At 45.4% G+C, this 16,528-nt stretch overlaps 2 long non-coding RNA genes across 2 annotated transcripts in view; both read right to left on the bottom strand.

The window, feature by feature from the left end:
- LOC138521284 (uncharacterized) overlaps positions 1-16,528 on the bottom strand; it is a 161,831-nt gene that overhangs the window by 138,050 nt on the left and 7,253 nt on the right. The gene's annotated exons all lie outside the window — the stretch shown is intronic.
- Positions 1,673-6,508, bottom strand: LOC138521283 (uncharacterized). The gene is made up of 3 exons (XR_011283004.1): positions 2,874-6,508; positions 2,562-2,641; positions 1,673-2,421 (listed from the first exon to the last, which is right to left on the bottom strand). It is a non-coding gene; the product is annotated as an uncharacterized lncRNA (long non-coding RNA).

Below are 16,528 nucleotides of genomic sequence, written 5' to 3'. Positions count from 1 at the left end.
CACATAACACATAGCATGAAACATTAGAGTGCACTTGCAACAACAGAGAACATTTAGCAAGCAGTATGGAACAAACAATGGAGTTCTCCCATATGACTGTACATATCTCATGGCCTGATTAGGCAAGCAAAGCAAAACATGAGACATACATAAACCATGGCATACTAGCCCCTCGGCTGCTGAGGCCGTTGTTAAGTTCCTTAGAATGGTGCATATTTACTTAGCACACATACCCGTAACCATGCAGGACCCTAGCTTACTTCAGCTGGGTCCTTTGTCCCATGTTTTTCCAAGATGCGTTTAGAGGGTGGCCCAAAAGAGACCTCCACATTGCCATTGTCCCCTGTATCAGTCCCAAGACATGAGGGTATGCCTTCAAACACAACTGAACTAACCTGACCTAACCTGAATCCTGTTCTGTCCTCATAAGCTCCTTCAACATCATGCCAAAACAGACTTATACTTTACACATAGCTCCTGTTCCCCTGCATGACACATAACACATAGCACGAAACATTAGAGTGTACTTGCGACTACAGCAAACATTTAGCAAGCAGTATGGAACAAATTAGGGAGTTCTACCATATGAATGTACATGACTCATGGGCTGATTAGGGAGGCAAAGCAAAACGTGAGACATACATAAACCATGACATACTAGCCCCTCGGCTGCTGAGGCTGTCGGTAAGTTCCTTAGAATGGTATGTGTTTACTTAGCACACGTACCTGTAACCATGCAGAACCCTAGCTTACGTCAGCTGGGTCCTTTGTCCCATGTTTTTCTAAGATGCTTTTGAAGGTTAGCCCAAAAGAGACCCCCACATTGCCATTACGCCTTGTATCAGTCCTAGGACATGGGGGTATGCCTTCAAACACAACTGACAAGTAACCCACCCACTAGCTGCACTTGTAAGTTAACAGCACTTCCCTCTTCCTCTCCCCCCCTGACACTTCTCCCCTTCCCTTGTCCCCACACTTGCGCGATCTGAATGACACAAGGCCTAGTAAGATCATTATTTTGTCCTCCCTTTGTTTCCCCCTCCTTGTGTTGTTGCACCTAGAAATACTTGTGTACAGGCGCATTATAGATACCACATCATATCACATCATATCATAAATGCGAGCGTTTTCACTTATCCTGAGGTCCGGGAGCCTCATAGGACTGCTCGGACGCCAAGAAATCAGGCAAAGGGAAATCAACCTCCAGTCGCCTCCGCAAGGCCCAGGTTGTTGCTCTCTGGTCCGTGCCTCGCTCACTCATCCCGCTCCTCCGTCCGCTAGTGGAAATGCTGCGACCATCCGTGCCGACTCTCAACAATCCACACCAGGCATGGGCGGGCAGCGCCTAATAATGTTGCTGCAATTACAAGCAGCAGAGGTGCAGACGAAAAAACACACGCCTTGCTGAGAGATTTAGTTTTCTAGCCTTCTGGACTGCCAGCTACAACCTTTGGTGCCCGAAGCGCCCTTACCAACAACAACAAAAGGGAGACTATGGGCTAGTTTAAAGACACAGAGGTTCAGCCCTTAAGAACAACCCAATCAGAAACCAAGGAACCAATGAGTCAGTCTTCCTTAATCAAATTATTCCTCAATCTCCTCTCCTCACTCCCACTCAGCAAAACAAGAACACCCAGACCATGAACCAAATAGGCACTGGGTAACACACAGGTAAAGTCTTAAAACACATTTTTTATTATAAATATATTTTTCACAATCATCCTAATTCACGTATAAAGTTCTAAAACACAATTATTAAACACAGCCTGGCAATTTAAGAACAATCATCAATAAACATAAAAATTCATCTTTATTGCTGTACTAAAGGTCTATATTTAACTTTGATTGATGTAACCTTAGTGGACAATTGTCCACCAATGGACCAAACGACCTTAAAGTACACAAGTGCAAAACCTGAAAAAAGTGCAAAAAAGTGCAAACTTCCCACATTAATAATTCAAAAACAATTTAAACAACAACAAATACAATTGTAGTGTAAACACTTCGTTGGCTTTTTTTATATACAATTTATTCTGATGTATAAAGGAACCCTTGACCAAAAGCCAAGGACCTATTGAACCCTTGTATTAGGATATTTTCATAAACTCCTCTCTTCCGAAAGGTATGCCGTATTTAATAACGCTTTTAGTTATAACACTGTTGTAAATTCACAGTGTAATGTGCCCAACATGTTTCGTCCTATGGGAGCAGTTATCAATGCTTAATAAAAGGACTTCTTCATGGGAACCAACGTGATCCAACCACAAATTCTACAATATATAATCACAATGAATATTAGTGTGATAAAAACCAGAACTCTAGCCAAAGATTTATTTAGCCTCCTTCGATCCTGTTTACAAGTATCTTTCTTCCGTCAATTCACATTGGATCCTTGGGAGGAGGTAAATGGCAACCGTCATGCTGAGAGGGAAAAATGGAGGAGAGGAGAGAGGGGAAAAAAAGAGAAATGAAGAGAATAGTAGCAATTAACATTAAATGTTATAACCAGCAGCTACTAAAAAAGCTTCAAAAGCATGTCATTATGCTTTCTACACACTTACCAAGCGAAAATTAATTTAGTATTTCAGTGCTTGGGAATAAACGGGTGTCCACAACTTGGACTGCACCCTATGGACAACACCTAAAAAGAAAAAGAGACCCTATTAACACCACACCACCTCCAGCAACTAGCTACTGAACACAGAATACAGTGTATCTACATGCAGGATTAATGTAGTAGCTGACTACACATGTTACCATCTTTACAAAAGAGCATGAAAGAAGGCATTCATTGGTTGTGAGCTGTAGAGCCCAACGTCATAAGTCATATATTATTGGAAGGTTGGATCAACATCCAAGGATAATTTAATTACCTTTTGTCGAACAAATGTTGTCACCCAGAAGTGAGGAGGTATGGTCCTAATTTGATACTTTCGGCGCCCACCTCTTCTGCGGCCATGTGAGGGTTAAAACGTCCAATGCAGCTGAAAATGAACCGGAGCCTAGTTATATATAAATATATACAAGTATCTATAGCTACGGGCTCAAATACTTCAAGCCTTCTAGATAACAGGAATAATACGTCCCTACAGTGACAAACGAACCAGAGCCTAGTTATATATAAATATATACAAGTATCTATAGCTACAGGCTCAAATACTTCAAGTCTTCTAGATAACAGGAACAATACGTCCCTACAGTGACAAACCGCCTTACCTAAATCGTCCCTAGATCGATCCACTCACTGCAGACATCTTCCTGGCAGTCTCACTGCTACGAGTCGCGGAGCTGGTTCTTCCTATGTACTTGGTCGCGGTTAAATGGAGTATTTCCTGCATCACGTGATACGATGTTTCCTGTGACGCGAGCGTGACCTCCAGCGTCCACCAACATGTAAACATCCAATCGCACGCGGACGGTGACTCAACACGTTCACACCGCGTAAACGCGCTCACTGCAACCAACAGCCACTCGCCATACCGAAAAACTAAAAAACTAAACGAGCCGTGGATGAAGATAAGCGCTACCCGACTCTGTGCACTCCGTTCAGTAAGTCGTTCACACTCATTGGGAGAGCACCACATGTTTCACAAATATGTATATTATTGGGTTTGTATCAGGAACGTAAATGGCAACATCCATTGACTGAGTAAGGTAGCACTACTTGCCTTCTAATCACAGGCACACATTCTCCAAAACATATAAACGTGCCTTTATGTGACCTCTACCAGGTGACTCAGAAAATATCACATGGTTAGTGCTATTACTATGCCTACGCAAGACCCATAAGATAAGACCATACGACCTCAAATGGTATGTTGGTTTCATATTTGGTGTGTGTATTACCATTGACAAATAATGCCAAAACTCAAAACGATGCAGTATCTGCACATGGATAATTATCTACAGGTGTAACCAAGAGACAGACAAAGTGATACAACACCAAGTGTATTAAACATAAACTATTAACCGCATTTGAACCAATCAACTTGCTCATTGAGGCCTACCTCTGACGAATTGGTTAAAAAAATCAACAATGGTTCTTTCGTAAAAAGTTTCTTCCTCGCTAAATGAGCAGAGGTGGTATTTTTCACTTGAATCAGCAGCGTCCAATGCAAAGTATCATGCCCATGATCCATTGAGATAAAATGTCCAACCATAGGTGCTGTGATCACCTTATTTTTGATATTGCTACGGTGTTCACTAATCCTAATCTTCACTTTGCGCTCTGTCATTCCTATATAGATCTTAGAACAAGGTCACCAAATAGCATATACTACGTGTGATGAATTACAATTAGTGAACTGTTTTTGTGACCATGGTTTGGCCAAACCAATGTCTACCTCCTTGGTCCTTGGTCCTACTCGTAAATCTGCAGTTCACTCAACTCCCACAAGGTGAGTGTCCTTTGGTCTCAGGCAGGCCCCAACTTTCCGCAATCTTTTGTTGCCTAGGTGGTCGTATAGAGATGTCATTTTTCGTCATTAGTTCTCTCAAATTGGAGGTACGCTTGAAGGCACAAAGTGGTCTTTCAAGTGGACATTCTCCTCTTTGTAAGATGTGCCAATTTCTTTTGATAATTCCTGTTATTTTATTGGACTCAGGCGAAAAAGTGCTCACAAAAACCAACTTAGAATTACTTGATTCTTTGTTGGTATATTCCAAACGTCCTTCACGGTTGTTGTGTTTAGTTCTTTTCAATGCCCTCTTCACTATTTTTTTAGGGTATTTGCTCACTCATCCCGCTCCTCCGTCCGCTAGTGGAAACGCTGCGACCATCCGTGCCGACTCTCAACAATCCGCACCAGACATGGGCGGGCAGCGCCTAATAATGTTGCTGCAATTACAAGCAGCAGAGGTGCAGACGAAAAAACACACGCCATGCTGAGAGATTTAGTTTTCTAGCCTTCTGGAATGTCAGCTACAACCTTTGGTGCCCGAAGCGCCCTTGCCTGCCCCAACCACCTTTTCTGACAACAATAGTGCCTTCTTCCTGAGATTATCCGTGGCCAGAAATACCTTGGTATCATGATAAGGTAGCCCTGTATCTCTCTCAAAGGATTTCCTGCCACCCATTCCTGTAATTCCATGCTCAAAAACACTCTGCCCACCTCCTGCAATAAGTCTTGTGAGATTGCCCCAATAATGCGTTCCACTGGAATGATACTATGCTCTTCCTGCACCCCCATGTCCAAATTCTGATGCCATTCTTCTGGCCTGGCAGATAGGTTATCACAAAGTCGAATTCTCCAAAATACTGGGATTACCTAAACTCCTTAGGACTCAGTGTTTTTGCAGATCTCAGATATTGCAAGTTCTTGTGATCAGTCAGAACCACCACCTGTTGACCTGCCCCCATAAGATAGTGTCGCCACGCCTGGAATACAGCCTTCATTGCCAATGATTCTTTGTCTGTGATAGAATAGTTCTGCTCACAACTAGTTAGCTTACGGGAGAAGTAGGCTACTGGATGAAGGACTCTTTCTGAATCCTTTTGTGATACAATAGCCCCAGTAGCTAGATTGGAGGCATCCGTCTCCACCTGAAAAGCCTAAGTAAAATCTGGATGACATAAAATGGGTGCTTCAGTGAATGCCCTGTTTAATCTCTGGAATGCCTTCTCAGCATCCTCATCCCAAGCAAACTGAGCAGCCTTGCGTAACAACCTGGTGATAGGAGCTATGATCTGTGAAAAGTTGCCAATGAATCTTCAATAGAAGTTTGCAAATCCTAAAATGTATTGCACATCCTTTACAAATTGAGGTGACAGCCATTTGGCCACTGCCTGCACCTTCTTGTAATCCATTGACACTCCTGCAGGGGTCCAAGTGAACCTGAGGAATTCCACTCTCGTAGTGTGAAACTCACATTTTTCAAGCTTAGCAAACAACTTATAGTCCTGGAGCTGCTTCAAAACTGCCTTAACATGCCGCATGTGTTGTTCTTCTGTCTCTGAATATATCAGGATGTCTTCAATACACACTATGACGAACTGATATAAGTACTCTCCCAGTACCTCCTGCATGAATTGTTGGAAGGCAGCCGGTGCATTGCATAGTCCGAATGGCATCACCAGGTACTCAAACAACCCAAACTTACTTTGGAATGCAATCTTCCACTCATCCCCTTCCTTAATTCGAATTAAATGGCAGTCTCCCCTCAAGTCCAATTTTGTATAGATTACTGCGGATTTCACCTGATCCAGTAGGACTGAGATAAGTGGAAGCAGGAACCGATTTTTTATTGTCACTTCATTAAATGCTCTGTAATCAATACAGGTATGCAAGGTGCCTTCCTTTTTCAGGATAAAAAACAAAGGAGAGGAGATTGGGGATTTGGAGTGCCGGATGAACCCACATGCCAGCATGTTGTCCAAATACTTCCACAGGTGTTGATTTTCTTGCTCAGACAAAGCATACATTCAGCTACATGGTAGCTTCGCCTGTGGTTCAAGATCAATAACACAATCGTACCCCCTATGAACACCTCAGCAAACTCTCTGTAGATCGTGGGCCCCAATACATGCATGTGAAATAGCTCCTTCTACTAAGAAGGCAGTTGGCCCAACCAAATATTGTAAATGGGTCTCACACAGTTTTAAACCAAAAGTTAAAGTATGTTCCACTCAATTGATAATCTGGTTATGCCTTACTAACCAGGGCATTCCTAGAATTACTCCAAAATCCGAGTCCACAATCAAGTCAAACATCCAAACTTCCTCATGCCCTGGCAAACACAACATACTTATGGGACTAGTCTGAGTAGTAATGGGACCTGAGGTTAAACAGGAACCATCACCTGAATGCATTGGTTCCATAACCTGCTTACTTTGTGTAGGGACCCCTAACTTATGGGCTAATGTGATATCTGAGAAATTCCCTGTGGCCCCTGAATCGACCATGGCGGATACCGTTTCCTTGCTATCATAAAAACATAATGTCACTAGCCCATACACATGGGGTATTTTGTTCTGTACCATGTTGGCAATGGAATTTGGAAGCTGAACTGCGGATGCGATCAACAAGATAGCTCACTCTACTTTCGAGCTATCTCTATTCCTGCCTCTGCTCTTTGTTTTTCAGGATTACATACAGGCGTATTGGGACAGTTGTGAATATAATGACTTGCCTTCTGTGAGAAACCAGAAGGTGTCTCACCCCCTACCCCCTATGGATCTGTCATCCAGGTGGCCAGGAAATGGCCATCGCATTTAGATCAGTTCCTGGGGGTGGATCAGTGCAGAAGGATCACCTGTGTAAGGGGTCTTCGGTCAGTGGGACACTGGTTGGCAAGACACAGTATCGCCTTTTTGGTAACACATTTACCCCATCCTACCAGGTAGGATACTTAGGAACTCAACCCCCCCTTTCACAACACAAACACTTTCTCAAAGACAGCACGCTATAAGAGAAAATGGACTAACACCCGAGCCATATACCTGACATGTCCCAATACAATGGGGCAGGCAGGGTCAGGCAATAACTGACCATCATGCACACTTGACTTCCATTACACTTCTCCACATGGATAAAAGGCAGAGCACAAGAGCACCCTCTGAGCGAGGCAAAGCACACGAGTAAACAGCAGTCCCAAGATGGCAGTTTAACACGGGGAGAAAGATGACGAAACAGAAGGGGATCGCAAGGAGGGAAGTGCCCTTGGTCTTTTTGACAAGGAACCGTTACTTTCACTAAACCCTGAGAATAGAAAGCGTAAGACCAGAAAACCAGGCTGAAGAATCCTGCATTGTGTGTCGGAGGTATCCGTGTTCCTTCCACGCCGATAATCAAAGCGGGGAGAATCGGTAGCTGCTGTGGTACTGTCCTTGGCTCCAACAACAAAGCAGTGCCTGTGAAATCAATACAGTCAGTGAGTTAGGGAGACTGATACCAGACCGGTCTGTGTTGAAGCCAAGGTTGCAAGCGGCACCATTGTATGGTTTGCGCTGAAGCGCACAGTGTATGAAATGCATGTGATAACCAACGCCAGTAAAATTGAACAGATGAGTAGTTGAACCTTGAAACCAAGATACGATACCTTTGACAGAGTGTTCCGGCACCGTGTGCATGCACTTTCGAAGGTCTCTGTAAGGTATCCAACTGAGAGTTGAGAAAGGTGAAAGAGTGGCAAAGTACTGTGCATCGAAGTGGTCCTGCAGCGGGTCGAGCAAATTCCTGTGCACAATCGAAAGTCTTCGATGTTGATACTGCCAAGAAAGTGGATGACAAAGTAGATAAAGTTGGTCCGAGCCCGAATGAGGGAGATCAATTGAAAGCTTTGCAATAAAGCAAGTTTGTGTTAAAGTGAATGAAACTGGTCCGAGCCAGGCGGAGGGAGACTGATTGCACACTATGTTAAAACAGGTCTGAGCCCAGCTGAGGGGGATCCAGGGTGAACCGTGAATCACCTGAGAAATTGGATACATGAAAAACCTACGAGCATTGTGTTAAAGGGGATCTGAGCCCAGCTGAATGGGATCCGAGGTGAATAGTGAATCACCTGAGAAATTGAGTATGTGTGAAATACTAAGAAGAAAGGAACTTATTGTTTGTTTGTCGCATCAGACCCTCTGAAAGAAGAGACTTTGAAAGGCAAAGAGACTTGGGCACAGAAGGCCATGAGGCTAATGTTTGAACTGCACCCTCGTGCTAGAGAAGCTGGAGACTGTGCTAAAATTGATGTGCCACCTTGTCCCCTGCTGAAAATGTGGGGAAGGGAGGCCAACGGCCTGAATATCCTGACATATCATTTCTTGAACACTTCATACTTTTACATAACATTGTTTTCCACATTAATTGTATTTAGAGGTAAGGTTTGGCAATAGGTTTATTAGTGCAGGCCATTTTATTTTGACAAGACACCAGTAGGACTGCGTTATTATTATTTGATGGTAGTAGCTTGCTCCCATCTTTAGATTTAGGATTAGATAGGCATTTTTCAAACCCTTTTTGAAGTTCAATAAACACCCTTGAACTGTGGTCATTTGTGTCTGTCTTACTGTTGATACCATGCCTTCATTACACTTCTCACAATATTGTCGTAGATTGTTTTTTTGCCTTTTCTCTTTTTCCTCAACCAACAAAGGACCTCTAATGCTGCCTATTTGCATAGGTTAACCTTCCCTCAATCGAGGGCTTGCCTCCCTATCCTTGTCTGAACGGGAAAAGGGAAGCACCTCAGATCTATTTTTGTCACCTCTCCGCTCATTCATTCTGTGGTCAAGGTGCAAGGCAAGGTCAATCAAGGCACTGCATGATTCAGGTTGCAGCACTACATGCGCTATAGCATCTTTCAATTCTTCCCTAAGTGCCTGATAGAAAATGACCTCTTGCTTAGGCTGAGGCCAATCTGTCTCCACCACCAACCTATTGAATTGGGTCACATATGTCACCAAGTCCTTGAAACCCTGGCTTAGTGCTAACAATTCATTGTCCTGTGCTAAAGTGACTGTCCTGTGGTTAAATATTCGCCCAAATCCCTTTGTAAACTGATACCATTTATACCATTTATACAGTAATGGGTCCCTTTCTGAACCAAAGGTATAGCCCAGGCTACTGCCTCTCATGACAAGTACAAAATAACAAACACTGTTCTTGCTTCTGTTCTCTCAAAAGCTGCTGGCTTACAGAGCAAATGCAACTGACATTGAGTCAAAATGGTAGCATATTTCCGTGGGTCCACTGAGACCCTTTTAGGTGGCGCTAAAGCCAACCCTAATGCCTGCTGTACCACCACTGTGGAGGTGCGTGGAGCAGACCCTGATGGTGCCCCAGAAGTGCCAATGGTGTACCTTGAGCAATTAACCCATTGACGTGAGTCTTAAGAGCACTAGTCTCCTGCTTGCATGATATGATATGTCATTTATAACGCGCCTGTACACAACTGTACTAACTGTCTGAATTTCTTCAGCTAAAGGCGGGGAGCTTGACTCCATTTGGCTTATATATGTGGCTAACCCTTGTGTGGTGCTAATAATTCTGTCAAGCTTGAGGGGGAGGTCAGACAACTCCTCCCTAACCACTGAAGCCAAATTGAGTACAGCCCTCCCACCGTGGTTGGCACGGGTGCCTAATGTGACACTAACAGGACACCACGCGGCAGTCAATGGGGGGACGAGAGTTAGGGAAGAGCTGTGGACGGGTATGGGGGAGGTTAGGAAAACCGGAAAGAGGGTGAGGGTGCGTGATTGGATAAGTAGGGTAATGTAGGAAAGGCACAAACTACATGTATTTTTGGGATCCTTTTCAACTTAATTCTCTACTCCTGCCTCAGCTGTACCTGACCCGCAGTGTAAGCCCTGTTACTCTGCCATGTTCACAAACATAAATCACAAACACTGATAAAATGAACAAACGTAATGTTGCACATGAAATTGAAGCATGAAAGGTGGAGAACTTCCACCCACGAGCAGCATGAGGGAAGCAAACTTTAACACAACAGACTCCTACAGCTAAACATGTCTCAAACCGGATAAGCCTGCCCTAGTGTGACTTTCACCTTGGTTCCAACTTTCTTAGTTCTAGAGACTGGCACATATCTCCCTTAGTGCACCAATGAAAACATCCTGCCCCCCAAGTGCCACGAGCTGCACAGATTAGCTCTGTGTAGTTAGTGTAATGCTGCCCAAATCCCTGTTGCTTCACAGTAAACGCCACTGCATGAACTCATACATGTTCCCATAGCTTGAGAGTCATTAGCAAGTGCTTTTCTTGAGTTCCAAAGCGCTGATTCAAACACAATGGTTAGATGTATTTATAACGAATCATTTTATATAGAATGCACATATAACGAAAATGATGAATGACAAAACATAACACTTTTTTGGGAGGGTCCCTCCAGTTCCGTTTCCCACCCGTAAAAACTCACCCCAACCGTTTCCTCACAAGATTTAACCCTTTACCCCACCCCCACATAGATTTTCGTTATATAATTTTCGTTATATATTCATTTGATATAATATTTTAGTTATAAAGACTGTATACCAACACAATGATTAATTATCTTATGTTCGGGGCGCCCATGGCCACCCCGAGCGGATGAATGCAGGCAGAATAGTGTGCAGGATCGTGTTGTCTGTGGCGGCTCTCTGTCACATTACTGATTGTCGGAGGAAACTCCTGCAGGGACACCAAGCCCAGTAGGAGTACCGCGCTGACCGCGCGTGTAGCTCGTCGTGACTGACTCACCGCCACAGCCTGGGATCACTTTCGTAGTTGCAGCTTTACAGCTGCTATCCTGAAATCTTAAATGTCTTGCCGGTACACAACGCTTTGCTGTGCCTCATCAGGAAGTATTATCGGCACCTGGCAGGGGCAAGTGGTTTCCTTAAGAAGTCCTCAGACGCACGGGTGCGTGCGTACATACGTGCACTGCCTGCACCAAGTCCTCATGTGGCTTGTAGTTCCCAACAGAAAGTACGCTCCGGGCCCCAGCTCAAAGCACCTCCAGTGCTTATTAGTCCACAATTGGTGGCTCTGGCCACAAAGAGCCTTAGATATGTGGGAAATGGCCCCGCACTGCCCTTATCCCTAAGAGGCATGCATCAGGCCAAAAAAGGAAATCGCCTGATTAGGGGCAATGCTCCTTATGCCCTAATCGCTCTTATACCATTTTAACGTAAGAACTTCATGGACCTGTACTAGGCCGAACAACACAACCTCCTAACCCAACTTCACGGGAACCACCAGCATCCCCATAACCCACAAATGAGAACTGAAATGCCAGGGAAAGGGCCTAGAACAGACTTATCTATTTCAGGCAGACCCCTCTGAATATCAACTTCTCTCACGTCTGCCTGCGAGGGGCACCTGCGCTCCCTCTGGCTGCTATTCCTTGAACGTGCCCTAGAACAGTCAGTCGGAAGGGCTTTCCAGCCCCTGTCTTCTGGCAGCTGCAGTTCATCTGTGGAATCTTCAAGACCTCGATGGCCAACTGGAGGGATTCAAATTGTCACTGAACCTCATCAAACTTGAAGAGAATCCAAAACGGGCACCCCCACCTATATGGGATTCCTTTTCCTGCAAGCCATTGCGTCAAAGGCCCCATCTGAAGGAATTTAAGAATAGTCCCTGGTGTCAAATCCTGGAACAGCTGCAAAGTAGCACCTCTGAACGACACTCCATCTTGGGCTCTGACCTCCTGAAAGATGAGCTCCTTATTTTTAAAGAAGTGTACCCTCGTCAAGACTTCAGGCAGAAGATTTTGGTGTTGCTGAAAGTTGGAGTACGCCCTATGCGTCCGGTCCAATGTCAGGTCAGCCTCTGATTCACCCAAAAGTTCACAAAAGCTTCTGAAGTCCAGATCCTTATCTGCAACATCTTGTGGAAACCCCCTGATGTGTACATCATTTTGCTGAGAGCAATTCTCTGCATCTTCCAGTTTATCATTTACAGAGATTCAATGCAGCCCAAGCACTCTGACCCTTTGCTACAGCTGATCCTGCGAGTCGGCTTGGTCGCAAAACACAGTCTCCAAATCCAAATCCCCTACGCGATGCTCCATCTGCTGCACATTGTGGGCCAAATCCCGAAAAGGTCCTTTCAGCTCCTGTAGCGTTGCAGCCATCTCATTCTCGATAGGCTGAAGCAAACGCATGATGTCCCACTTCGTAGCCGGCTGCGCATCCAAATCGTGACCAGAAGCCAGGTCGGGATCAATGGGCCCACTTGGGAGTCCCTTAGTTTGGTGCAGCAAGTCCTTAATGGAGGTTGCTGGCTTATCTTTATGTTTGCTAGACTTCATGATGAACCAACCTGTGCGCAGTGCAGAAAGGTGCCAAACCCACATCTGCCCCTAAGAGCTACATGAGGCACACCAAGCAAATCCCAAGAGGCCAGAGGAGGGAACAGCGGTGTAAATCCAACAACATTGACACTGGCCAAGCACAGGAGAAAGTCAGGGCCTGGTATTGCAGTATTGCAAAGCAAGCCCCAGAGCAGCCTGACCTAGAGGAAGAGTGACCACAAATATTGCCAAAAAGCAGTGTGCAGTTGAATGCAAGTAACCAAATATGCCCCAAGTCTCCGGAGCGTAAAACAGAGAGAACGTAGAAGCCAGCTTGGCAAATCAGTTAGATTGGCACCCCCAGGTGCCAGCAGCAGAGGTCTGGGTTCCCTCCTCCAACGTGACACAGCGCTCCTCATGGGCTTGGATAATGAGGGGCTCAGGCAACCAAAGCTCAGCCGCAAGTCGCAACTGCTCCAGCAGCACAGAGCAAACCCGTCCCTGAGAGCGCTCCAATGCATACGGGCGAACTAACCTCATGTATTGGTGGCTGCTGACTGCAGTGCTCAGAGGGAGGGCCGCGGCCGTCACTCCCCACCGTGCAGGGACACGGGAAGTCTGCACCCAAACGACCGATGCCCAAGCAGGAGGCCTCCTCCTCAGCGTCGGCCGGGCCCCGCCTCCATCTTGCCTCTGCAGCGACACCACTCGGGGAAAATCTGCACTGGCCCAAGCTTCTCCGCCACCACCAAGCTTCAGATTGCACCAGGAGGGGCACACAGCATTCCAGTAGCAGTGTACGTGCTGTGGGTCAAAAATAAGCACAAGCAGCAGTCCATGGAGCCTTAAATCTGCAACAGGGCTGCAGAGCTCCGGAGAATTATACCTCCATCGAGGCCTTGCAAGGCCACGCCCCCGTGCAGTGGCATTTTTTTTTATCCCTGCAGGGTATGGCAACATATCCCTGTCAGTTTCTGCTAAGGAGGAGACAGCAGTTTCAACTCTTTCAGAGGATTACTTCAATGTATTGCCTCCTGCATTGCTGGCCTCCAGCAGATCAACTGTATCATGAAGACAGCCAAGTGTCAAATTGATTCACCCTTTGGCTGACCTTGAGCATATTATAATTGGTGTGGTGGAGGTGAAGATTCAACCTCTTGCCAGTGAGGTACAGACTGGACAGCATTGGGGTACCCCCACTACCCACCCCCAAGTGAGAACTTTCCTGGGCCACACTGGGAAATACATGCATTGTGTGGCAGACTGTAGGCTTATAGCTGCCTCTCTGGCTGCCCTCACTACTTCAAAGGGTCCTAAAGAATTCTTATGGCCTCTGGAGTGTGAGAAGGCCTTCATTGGCCTGAACGATTCACTAGGTCAGGCCCCTGTTTCCAGGGCACCAGAAAGGAAGAGACCTTTCCTGGTGGAGCAGATGCCTATGCAACTAGGATAATAGGAAAACAATCACAGCTTGATGACCAAGATGAGGAACAACCTATATGTCACATCAGCTACCAGTTTAGGAGTGGAGAACTCAGGTGGCACAAAGTGGAGAACAAATGTTTTCCTTTATTTGGTGCCTTAGGAAGTCCTACCTCCATGGGACTCACTTCACTATATGTACTGTGAGGGGCTGGAGTACGGAGGCAGACACAGGTTTGTTTGCTTCATAATGTTTTTTATTCAAATAATAATAAGGGAGGGTGAAATGACTCACTGGCCCTACCTCTATGAGGGGGTTCCCTGCCTCAACCGAACTAACTAATAAGACGGTTTTCAGGACGTCCAAATACATGTTCACTGTCCAGTGTCCAAAACCTATTCTGATTCTCACACTCAAACTGCTACAAAAACTACTACCAGGGAAAATAATGTTCTTAGACTACTTATCAGCCTTTTTCCGCTCCTGTGTACAACATTTTAGCATGAAGAATAAAGGCCACCAAGTGTTTCCAAAACCTGACACTACCCCAACTTGAAGTAGTCAAACACAAAATTCATAGTAAGATTAACATTCTCCCAATTCTCTTCTTGTCCACTATTTGGCAAGTGACAACCTTCCCTGTGAAGGGGATTTTACCATACCAGGGAGAAATCCTCTTCCCTGGTCTTTCCTTTTATTGTGGATTTTAAATGCCAGGAAGGGGGGGGGTCCACATACCATGGTCTTTCCTTTTATTCTTTTATAAGCAATATCGTCTATTTCAAAAGTGCAGATATCCCTTTCCCTTAACCATTGCTTATACCAAGTTTGCCTGTTTCTGGCAGACTTGAGTTAGTTTCCTGTCTGGTATTCAGAAAAGATTACTTCAGAGAATCACTAGGACGATGAAGAGTAGAGCACACTGTTTAGGTGTCTGGTTTTAACAATTATAAACAACTCTCTTCCTGGTTTGTCTCTCTGCTAATTCTTGGAAAGTATTAGCTTTCTCTTAGTACTGGGACGAGGAAGAGTCGGGGTGATATGTCTCACACACGTTTCTACTTGAGAATTGCTCTAATGCATTTTCATGTACACGGAAGGGTTTCTACAAAGCAATAGGGCCGATTTTCTTGTTACCTGCTCCTCTTCGCAGGACTCCACAGAGTGTTCTTCCAGCGTTGCCGACACCAGCTGGGAAAGTGGTTTTCCTCTTTTTCCTTTAGGGGATGTGCGGGCGGATGTCATACGCTTTGCTGCCTGTCGGTAACCAAGGGTTGGAGGGACCGACGGTATGCCAGTTTTTCTTGTCGCAGAGTTCTTATGCCAACTCTCCAACCCCACACTACATCCTGTCAGTTATTAAAAAACAAAAGCGGCACTACTGAAAGGAGTCTTGGTTTCAACCAGCTCTTCGACACCTTTCATAGTTGTCCGCTAGTTTCGGTAAAGACCTATTGTCCTATTGTCATGCACTCTTTAACATTTCCTTTGATGTCTGTGTCACCACATTAACACTGTTCATTTGCTGCTGCTTCGCCCAGTGTCTACTGCCTTCACTCTGAGAACGGCAGGCCGTAGAAAGCTTCACTTCTAAATGGGGTTTTCTTTCCCTTCCACGTTCCACAATGTATCCTCGTGGTTTATGGCTCCATTCTGACGTCGGACAATCTGGCCGCTGTCAAAGCGCGATTCAATGTTTCTTCCTCTGCTCGCACCATGCGGTGACGTTCTGGTTACGTTCTGCATGCAACAATGTTACAGCTCTGATGATACTTCTTTTCAACCTTCTTTTAAGTTCCTTGTTCGTCCGCCACACAATAATAGTTCGCTTCTTTCTCCTTCTAAAACTGCCGCTGCTCTCACTGCTAATAAGTTCACTGCTGCGACCACCACCCCTGCTGCTACTGCCACCACTACAACTAACCAAGTTCTGTTGTGGGTGTGCTTTTATTGCAGGGTCAGTTTCTCTTAGTCGGCATCAACTAGAACCTTGCATATAGTCCAGCACCTCCTCAAGTGGCCTCCTCGTTCCAGTACCAATGATACATGTAACTGGGGTTATGGATTTTAGATATGCTGTTTGGTATGGCTTTGTATTTTAAGTACTGGAGCGGTGCTTGGTTGCTGATGATAAGTGGTGATACCCTTAGGTTCATCACAGTACTCACCCTTTGAAGTGGTTGGTGAATGCTAAGGGAGGGAATCCACAGTGTCCCAGGTGGTTCAGGAGTCTGCAGGCCTTGGACTTCACTATTGGGCCTAGGCCAGATCCCAAATTTGTGCAATACTGATGGGCTGCCCAACTGGGAAAACCGACTGGAAAAGAGTACCCATCAAGGGGTGGATTAGTTCCCCTTGTCCCTAGTCTGGAGGGGGTGGGGG

The sequence above is a fragment of the Ambystoma mexicanum genome, chromosome 13 (assembly GCF_040938575.1).
Source record: "Ambystoma mexicanum isolate Mex_15411 chromosome 13, UKY_AmexF1_1, whole genome shotgun sequence".
NCBI lineage: Eukaryota > Metazoa > Chordata > Amphibia > Caudata > Ambystomatidae > Ambystoma > Ambystoma mexicanum.
This window is presented reverse-complemented; position numbering and strand designations above follow the sequence as displayed.